Raw genomic sequence first — 10602 nt, 5'->3', positions numbered from 1 at the left:
AGAGAGTAGAAAAATTGAAAAATCTCCAAGCTCAAACCCGGTGAATTGAGAAATCGAGAATTTGAAAAATCGAGAAACTAAAAAATCGAGAAATCTTAAAGTCAAAACAAGTTGAAAAATCGTAAATTTAAAAATCAAACAATCGTGAAATCGAGAAATCGGAAAGTCGAAAAACCAAAAAGTCGAATAACTGAAAAAATGAGAAGTCGAGAAATCGAAGAATCGAAAATTTAGAAACTACAAAAATTGAAAAATCGAGAAATCGAAAATTTGAAGAACCGGGAAATTGAAGAATCTAAAAATTGAAAAACAGTAACACTGAAATATTGAAAAATTAAGTAATAGAATAACAATTAATTGATGATCGAGATATTGAAAAACTGAACGTCAGGAAATGGAAAAATCAAAAAAAATTAATAAAAAAACTGAAAAGTGCCAAAACTAAAATGTCGAAAAATTAAGAAATCGAAAGTTAAAAAATCTAGAAATAGGAAAACTGAAAAATCTAAAATTCGAAAAATTTATAAATAGAAAAATTGCTATATAACTAGAGTTTTGTTTTTTTCTCAAAAACCTCAATGTTTAGGATAAAAATTCAACACAGATTCAAAAACTACAAGTTCATCACTATGTTACTGTTTAACTTTTAAATAACATTTATCCTACAAAATTTTAAGAAGACATCAGCAATTTCTGGGAGGAGGGCATAAACGGATAAATTTCGATCAACAAGGTTTCAAAACATTCGATTTTGTAATTTCAAAGTTAATTTGTAAAGTGTTATACGATTTTGATCTTTTTCCAAAAATCTGGTTTGAAAAAATTGATTCTGTGAATTTTTTTGTGATGACACCTATAAGTTAAAAAAAAATGTCTGGACGGTTAAAGCATAGGTAAGGAGTCAAGCGTATCGTAGTAAGTATGCAAATTTTGCCGAGCCGGAAGCTTCAATAAGAGTTCCGGGGACAGGAATGAGTTCGTGACAACCGCGTCGCGCCGACGCCTCCAGAACAAGTTTCGATCTAAGATTTTTTTTTACTTTGTACCTATAAATTTTACTTTTTGTTACATATTTTAATACAGCAGCTAATGAGAAGAGAAACAATTCAAAGTACATTATTCCAGATTAGTTCCGGACGTACAAAACGTGACAGTTTTTAAAAGAACCTGTTATTTATTTAATAGAATGTTAAAGACTGTTCGTGTTTAATTTAAATTACAATTAGCATTAAACTTTAATTTGTATTTGGGATTTGTTTTACTTGAGTTAGTTGCAACCACTCAACGACCAACTGAACGACAAAAATTGCGTATTTGGACACAAAAAATAACATTTATTAATATTATAAACATTCAGAACACATCTTATCTTAGAATCAGGCCTAATTTTCACTAGGTGTGCAAAAAGGCGAAATTTCATCGTAATTTAACCCGAGAAACGAGACACGAAAATTTCAGATAATGAACATGTTCCTTTTAATAGGAGCACCATCACCAGAGTTCCAAAGCAGGTAAGCTTCATTACATCGATAAATAGATACAAAATGGAATGCGATAAGGCAGACATCCTTGCGATGTGCTTTCAATAGTAGAGTGTAGGCCCGTCATTGGAGAGATCATTATTGAGTCGAAACCGCAGTCATTACAAGATTAGATCGTAAAGTCTGATTGGGATCCAATGCTTCATTCAGCTAGAGATTTGGCTATCTTTTCGCCTCGCACCAAGTGCTTGTCCCATTTGACCCATAATAGGTCCAGTTAATACTCTGATAACGCTGAAAACATATCAGATCGATTAGTGGTAGTGTGAGCTAGACTTAGATAAGTCCGACTGGTTTCTTTATAATCCAAAGGTAAAGTGCAGCGGTCAGCGTTTAAGTATTAATGGTTTTAATAATTCCATCCTGAAAGTTGATCTTCTGATTTAAACATTATTTTGCACTTTGGAGATTTTATTTCCGTGCACAGATAGCGTTAAGGTTTAATTAAAGATAGACACATTTTCAAAATGGGACAGTTAAATGATAAATTAACGTTGTCAATTTGAAACCTGCGGAAAAGTCAATTTAAATTTTAATAAAAACTTTAGCTTTTGTGAGTTCATGTCAGCGGTACTTTTTATTGTGTCGACAAAATAATGTAAGACATTGCCAAATAGAACCAGGCACGCGATGTATCCAAAGTGTGGGTTTAATAATAATCGAAAAATAATTTTCGTCGTTACTGTTACACACAACTCGCTAAAAGAGAGTTCGATTTTCTTGAGGAGGGTGTGAGTGGTTTACGTTCGTTTTGAACACATTTCTTGCTGCTGGATGCGATTTATTACTCATAGGTTGTGCTATATATATTCGCCGTGTGTAATGGGTCATTACTCACGGGTTGCAAGCAGCTGCATAACTATTTCTTTGTGACTGGTCGTAGGAAAAGTACAGCTTTCGACTCGCGTGTAATGATGATTACGTATTCAGGTAATTTACCACACTCGCCTGCTCTGCGTTACGAGTAATGTGTGTGACTACACGCTTTTTTTGCATGAATTATGCAATAAGAAAAATGTTTACTGTCGTGAATACTTTGATCACTCTTTAGTGTATAAAATAATATTCTTAAATCTAAGTAGCAATTTGCGTCACTGTAGCCTCTGTAATTAAATTATTCTATTTATAGATTATCTGACCTTGTCCCTCGCGTCAGATACATTATTGACCCCAACATAAATCCGTTAAAAAGTAATGACCGCTTTCGGCCTAAACCATTTGTGGATTTTTTTTTCGGTTCTCGCGGGATCTCTTTTTTTTGTTGGAGAATTCTAACCAGGAAGTGACATCAGTTATTCCACACCAACGCAACTCTAGACGGATATTATTCAGGAATTTTTGCCTTTGTTAACTTGTTGCTACGGAGTTTTTGCGTGACAATTATTTCTGGTTTTCCTTGAAATTTGTAAGCTTTGGAATTTGTGTTGGTGTTATTTTTGTACTAAGTAAAGAAATAGGAATTTTGACTTTTTTAGTGATGGTTGAGGAAGATATTGTAATGGAGTAATTTTTAAAAATTCCGATTTTGTATCGGTTCGGTGTTTTACAGCTCATAAGCCTTCTATTTGTCCAGTGTTTTAGCGAAATATTTTCGAAACTATTTGAATCTCACAGTATATTATTAACAAGTTTTATAAACGCCGCTTTAGACACGAGTTTATTTAAGTAGCGGAACGAGTGTTTAAAAAACGAGTCTGTGGTGGAGTACAATTTCAAAGTAAAAACACAATTTTATCGAAATTTTGAAATTTATTACCCCACATACTTACCATTAACACAATTTAGCCTGTAGAGTCATGCCCCATGTCTTTTAAGGGCATTAAGTGTCTGGCCCTTAAATACGTCTAATCGTCTGCCATCACTTTCGCTTTTTTACTTCTTTCTTTTAGTCGTTTTTTGTCGTTTTTCTTTTTGTTGCACATTTTTCTTCCACCTAAACTCTATTTTAAAATTGTCACCCTTTTTTCCAATGTTTTGTTTTTTTTTTTCGTGTTTTTTTTTCTTTTTCTGATAATTTTGTTGGCGTATTTTAGTCGTTTTTTGTCACAATTTGATTGCGTAATCTCAAAATCTTGCAACGTAAATCTTATTTAAATTTTGAAATAACATACTTGTGATTTATGAATTCGCTTCGATTTTTACTTTGGACATACAGAACAAAATTAAAAATTTTATTTTATTTATTTTACGAAAACTGAGGACGTCCAAAAATTTTGATTAAATTATTTGTTAATTCTTGGGAGAAATTAATGACGTCTAAAAAATTAGGAATAGTTTGGAGGAAAAATAATTGTAATTGGTGAAGTAAAAGCGGAATCGTAACTTCCAAAAGAAAATACGCATTCGTATTTTATATTTTTTGTTTTTTTATGTACTTTAATATAAAATAAATATAAGTAGAAAATTTCTTTTTGTGAAAAAGTCGTCTAAAAATTCTCAAAAAATTCAGGGCGGGGCTAAGTTTAGCTTTTTTTCTAGTCTTATGAGCAAGCAATAAGCACACCCGCCCACCCCTTCTTCATTCCAGTGACTATTCTTAATTGTGTTCAGTTTTATCATACCAAATTCTTTCCATTTAAAAAAAAATACTAACCACACCCACCCTGCCTGTTCTAGTTGTAAAGAATTTATTTTATTTCTGTTCAGTATAATATCCACCTTTCATTCTGACTAGATAAAATGATCACTGAAATGGAGGTGGGGTGGGTGGGCGGGATTAACTTTAATTTTTTCCTTGAGTATTTTATAAAGGTACTGCTTCTTCCCACCCACCCCCTCCTTATTCCAATGACTACTATTAATATTATTTAGTCATTTATCAAAATCAGTCTTATTTTAACAGATTAGGCTAGTGCCCCGTATACCCACCCTGTTCTAATTCTAACGATCTTTTTTCTGTTCAGTACAAGATCCACCTTTCATTCGGTCTAGATAAAGTAAAGTAAATCACTGAAATAGAGTGGTGGGTGGGCGGGGTTAGTTATAAATTCTTTTGTATAATGGAAAAGGTGACTAAATAATAGAACGTAGGCGGATGAGAAAACGGGTGGGTGGGCGGGGCTAACTTTAATTTTTTCCTATAATTTTTTTATAAGCAACCAATAGCTCCTTCCAACTATCTCTTTTTCATTCCAGTGACTGTACTCAATAGTGTTCAGTTTTATCTTAGCAAATTCTAGCACCGCCCATCCGCCCTCTAGTTCCATAGAGGGTATGGCATTTCCCAAAGTTGGTCTAACTCTTAGCAAATATTAGCCCCACCCACCCACCCCTTACGTTTTTAGAAGGTATGTCATTTACCAAAATCTGTCTTATCTTGACAGGTACTAACCCCACCCACATTAGATATCTATTTCCCCTCAACCCTCCTAGTAAAACTAGAGGACACCGCCTAAAACTGTTAAATGACGAGTTTCGGACTGCAGTAAGACAACATTTTATATCCAAACGAGTTTTTCAGAGTTGGAATTTGCTCCCAATCGATATTGTAGAATATAATTCCGTTCTAAGTTTCAAAATCAAACACAATGACTACTGGGCGTTTAAATAGATACATAATAATTTAAAGCTAGTCCAGTTGGTAGCGCGGGCATACCAGGCATAGCCTCTGCCTGATCGTAGAAGTTAATAATAATATTAATAGTAATAATTAAATATCAACCCCAGGATCTCTAATAAAATTAAGTTAGACTGACTGAAAAAAATTATACGAGAGTAAAAGATCAAAAAAGACAACCCCGCTAAAATAAGAAATAGAACTAATTTTCTCCCTCAATTTATCTTAAAAAAAATTACATTTACAATTGAAGCCAACCAATGAGAATTTTTTAAGACCTAGCAAAGTACCGGAATACAGATGAAGATCGTCCTGTAGTGAAGGAGTTTGCAACAATACACTGAGAAGCTTGAAAAACTAACTTTTTCATTAATTTTTTAGCCACATGTTGCTTACAGATGAAAAATTGTAGCTCAAGTCAAAAAATACAGGAGCAGTATATGCCAAATGGAAGAAACTAGATCGGACATTCTTCAGGTAGAAAATAAAACACTCAGTATTTCTGATTTCATCAAGCGACACAAATACATATATACAGCAACAAATAATACAAACGGAAACGAAATGTAACTCAAAAGAAAAACACGTGATACCTAAACACACAACAGAAGTAAGATTTTTAGTTGTCGGGTTAAGTCAAGGAATTATTGAAATATTGCTTCGTTAATTTCTGGACGTTTCGTGACCACTAGAATGTGAAAAAGTAGGTCTCCCGTAGTCTCTCGTCTTGATATACAGGCTGTTTATCGAAAATACGGCAAAAATATAACATGTTATTTCTTAGACTATTTTAAGATTTTTTTCATCTTGAATGATTTTCAGAAATACGCTTTGTTTTGAAGATATGGTGTGATAAAAGTACAGCAAAACTACGGTGTACTTCACTGGTCTGCTTGATCCCCACAGTTATACCTTGTTGGATTTTTAATTGTATATGTAAATCCTGTATATTAGGCAAATAACCTCCGAAACTACCGGACCATCTGTTGTCAAATTTGATGAGTATTTTAAAATTATTAGGCAAAATGCTAACCAAAATTCTTCTGTTAATAATGTGAAGGTCGCATTCGATTCCCGTATGAGCTCCTCTTTTTTCTTACACTGCGACTACTATGTGTTTTTCTATAAAAAAAACTGGATTTGTTTGATTTGGGGGAGTTCTGTCTAAAAACACGAGACGAATTGCGAAATTCCAGGCGTAAGCTAAGGAAGTCTTCTAATAGGCTGCACAGGACGAATGGCTACTTTCATGTTTTCTTGACGGTACAAAAAAGTAGAGCTTCCTTTTCCGTTTGTCTGTCTGTCGTCTGTCCCTGACGATTTTTATTGAGAGAAAATCTCCGAAGCTATCTATTATCATTGTTGTCAAATTTTATATGCGTTAAATTAGGTAAAAAATTTTATGTTGTAATAAGTTAGAGTGGCAACAGGAAGATCATAGGTTCGATTATTTTATTTTTTTTTTTTCTTAGACTTTGACTTGTACTAAATGTATGATCGGTAATATTTGTATTTTTTTAACCTATAAGGTTTCTTAGACTGTATTTTTACCTTACCAGCGTGAGTTAAGTAATCACAATAATGGAGCTCTTCTGGTGACTGGTTACTTTAATATTTTCTCGACGTTTTATGAACCCTAGAGTACATTTCCTTCTGTCTGTCCATTTGTATTAGACAAATAATCTTCGAAATCTACTGGACCGATTGTTGTCAGATTTTATATGTGTATATAGGTATATATAATATTTTCTAGATGGTAAAATAAAAACCAAAATTTGTCTAAACGCCAAAATTTACAATAGTAAATCTTGTTTAAATTTTATTGAATAAGGTACTCCTGCGCTTGTTATTTATGAGCCCGTTACGAGTTTTTACCCTAGACCTCCAAGATTTTGCAATTTGACTTTGAAACTGGAAAACCGAATGTTCTCAAATCTTGCAAACGTTTTAACATTATTATAAATACGATAGATCGTTAATCAAAATTTATCCATTTATCCCCTTCCAAAAAATGAATTACGTCATCTCAAAATTTTTGCCAAATAAATCGTATCTAAAATATGCAAAATACATCTTATGAATTTATCTTTGTAGTTTCTGAGTGCATTAATATTTTTTACATTTTTTTTAATCACCCGGTATAAGATAAGATGAATTAATGAATGTGACAACCTATTATTATTGATCAAATAATGAATGGCACACCATGTTCCCGAAAGTTTGAGTTTATAGTATTGTTGTAATGAAAATGACTCTGCACCCATTCAAATTGATTTATGTACCCCTGCTAAAAAATTGGTGACGCCATCGCAAAATTTTGCTATGGGAAAACTCATTTCAAATTTACGCATAGGATATATCTTTACATAAAAATGTAATAGGTACTCATATTAAAATGAATTTTGTGGTGAAAGTTTATTTTGCTTCCAAGTAAAGGTAAAAACACGTCTTTAATATGAGTAATTATTGTACCTAGGTTTTGTTGTAATAGCAAATCTCTAAACTTATTTCATACTTAAAAAAAAAAAATTCTTAGAATGCGAGCGCAGCGAGCAAGTTCCGGGCTGTTGTGGTCTTTCCGGCTTTAGTATTCATAAATATTTCAAGATTCACTTTTTTTAGACATACAGAAAATCTCTTATTAATACTAATTTTGCTTCTCAGGGACACCGACCAATAGTCATGAATAACGTCTAAATGTGCTCGCTGCACTCGCATTCTGAATGTCCTTTTTTAAATAATTTAATGTTATAAAAACATGTACAAATGAACGCTCAGTTTGGTTACTTACTTTTCATTATAATTATTTTCGAAATCTCCATATGAAAACAAATTACTCTGAAAAAAACGAAGCTTTAAGATGCGAGCGTAGCGAGCAATTTCTGAAAATATTAGTCCCACAGACACTAACGACCACAAACAACCTTTAAACTCACGTTTTTAATTAATAACAAAATCGTTCTTAGTAATTTAGTTTCTCCGAGACGTCAATAAATATTTTTACTTCGCGAGCGTAAGCGAAGGAAGTATTGTAATCGAGTCCATTGGACGAATTGTCACTTTTATGTTTTGTGTCTGTCTGCATCCATTTTTATTAGACACGTAATCTCCGAAACTGCTGAACCGATTGTTGTCAAATTTTGTATTTATACCAGAAATATCATCTATATGGTTCAATGCTAACCAAATTTTTCTAATCATCCCCACCAACAATTTGATGATGTTATTTCAATGAATGGTATTCTAAAATGATTTGAATGTTACACAAAAATATACTCATATTCTTGTAGTGTAGGAATCTACTTTCAGTTTTTTCGCTAAACTTTCAAATTTTCGCAAAAATATTTGCAAGGTATAATAACGTTTTATTCCGGACACAGTTTGTATGTCTCCGTGGCGCAGGGGTGTATTGGAGATAATGGGGACCTGTGGTGGATTATGTCATCGCAATTTTTTCTTATTTGTCAAATTAAGAACGAGTAATCCCATTTTCTCGACGCACGCCTTTATATAATATTTCTACGTAACATTCTTTCGATGTATAAACATACACTTGAGCTTCAGATTGCTATTATGTCCTGCTGAAGGACAAGGAGTGTTATTTATGCCTCTGGTTTTTACTTTGCATCGTAAAATCAAATTTTATAATTTTTTTAAACAGATGGATTTGTCGGATTATACTAATAGCCTTCGACCAATTTTTTATTGATCAAATTAAGAACGTCAGTTTTTAGATTTGCTTATACAGGGTCACTCAAAAAAATCAATGAATATAATCAATAAATCAAGAAATGCAAAACTATATACTTTGAAATTTAACAGACGTTTTAAAGTTATTGTAGGCATGGTAAATTGTTAGTCAAAATCTGTCTGTTCATTCTCCCCAAAAAATTGATGACGTCATATCAAAATTTTGCCGAATAAATTCTATCCAAAATGTTCAAAATATGAGTTTTTACTTGTGATTTCTCATTGCATTCATATTTTTTAGATTTCTTTAAACATTGCACCAATCCAAGTTGATATACGTATAAAATGCTGGATATGCTTCATTGTACTTCAGGAGCAAGGGAAGTTCTGTCGAAGCAACTTGCGGCCATTTTTTTTACATTATGCTTCAACGTGCTCGCTGCGCTCACTAAACTTCTTTTCAGTTTTATTTTCACAGTGTGTAGGAAACAACCTGAGCGAAGTTGCTTAGACTCTACTATAGGAATAAATCTCTACACTTTAAAAAAAAGCACACCAGAATACGAGCGCAGCGAGCATGTTTAAATTGCTAGAATCCCTCAATTTTAGTAAATAATCACAAGCATTTTAAGGATTCACCTTATGTAGGCAATAAAATATCTTATTAATAATTTAGCTTCTCAGGAACCCTGTCGAGTAGCTTTTAGTAACACTTAAAGGTGCTCGCTGCGCTCGCATTCTTAATTTTTTTTTTAAATAATGAGGCTACTTAGTTTGTTTTATTCAAAATTATTCCGAAAAAATCTATTTTGAAAAATTGGTGGAGTATCATGTCTTTTAGAGGGTTCACTTGCCAAAATCTGTCTCATATTCGTAGCTACTAACCCCGTCCACCTGCCCTTCCATTTCAAAGGGTATGTCATATGGTAAAATCAGTCTTACCTTAGCAAGTACTAGCCCCGCCCACCCACCCTTTACTTTATCAGATGATATGTGAATTGCCAAAATCAGTCTTAACTTAGCAAGTACTAGCCCCGCCCACCCACCCTTTACTTTGTCAGATGGTATGTGAATTGCCAAAATCAGTCTTATTTTAGCAACTTTAGAGCAATTTTATTTCGTCAAATTGTCAGCATATATCATATATGTACCGGTAAGTGTTTATAGAATAGAACCATTAATATTATTATAATATATTAAGACTACGAAAAATGCATTGCTTGTAAATAAATATAATTTTTATTATTATGATTATTTTTTTTGAAACAGCGTGCACATGCCAAAATGCTTTGAAAATAAGTTAGTTTAAGCAATAAACAGCTTTTCTAAATCACTTCAATATTAATATTGCGCATAAAATCTTTTGTTGTGCTTTATTCCTGCATAAAAGTCCTTTCCTTGAGATAAGTAGTAAATCTATCATTCAAGTTGAATTATTGGTTGCCAACCTATCAGGCAGCAAACATATTGTGAGTTACGGTATGACTAGCATTTTTAACAGGCGACCTAGTAGTCATCAATCATGACAGTGAGGCGGTAAAATTCACGGAATTTCAAAGCCAACTTGATAAATAAACTTTTATAATAGAATTATCTTGCACGAGACAACAATGTTTACATTTTTTGCCCAAGACTTCTGAAACCATATTTTCAAACTGGATATTTTAAAAATATTCCAGATTTGTTTTTTTTTACGCTTTTCTTCCATTGAATAGGTATCAATAATGTGTTCTTAAAATTCGAAATAGAAACCGTAAACTGGTAATTTTCGTGCTGGTGTGTTATGAACTTGTAAATGACAATTCGTTAAAATAA

This window comes from Zophobas morio, unplaced genomic scaffold (assembly GCF_036711695.1).
Source record: "Zophobas morio isolate AGI-343-1 ecotype UQ-CSIRO unplaced genomic scaffold, CSIRO_AGI_Zmor_V1 ptg000014l, whole genome shotgun sequence".
NCBI lineage: Eukaryota > Metazoa > Arthropoda > Insecta > Coleoptera > Tenebrionidae > Zophobas > Zophobas morio.
Note: the sequence above shows the minus strand (reverse complement) of the source record.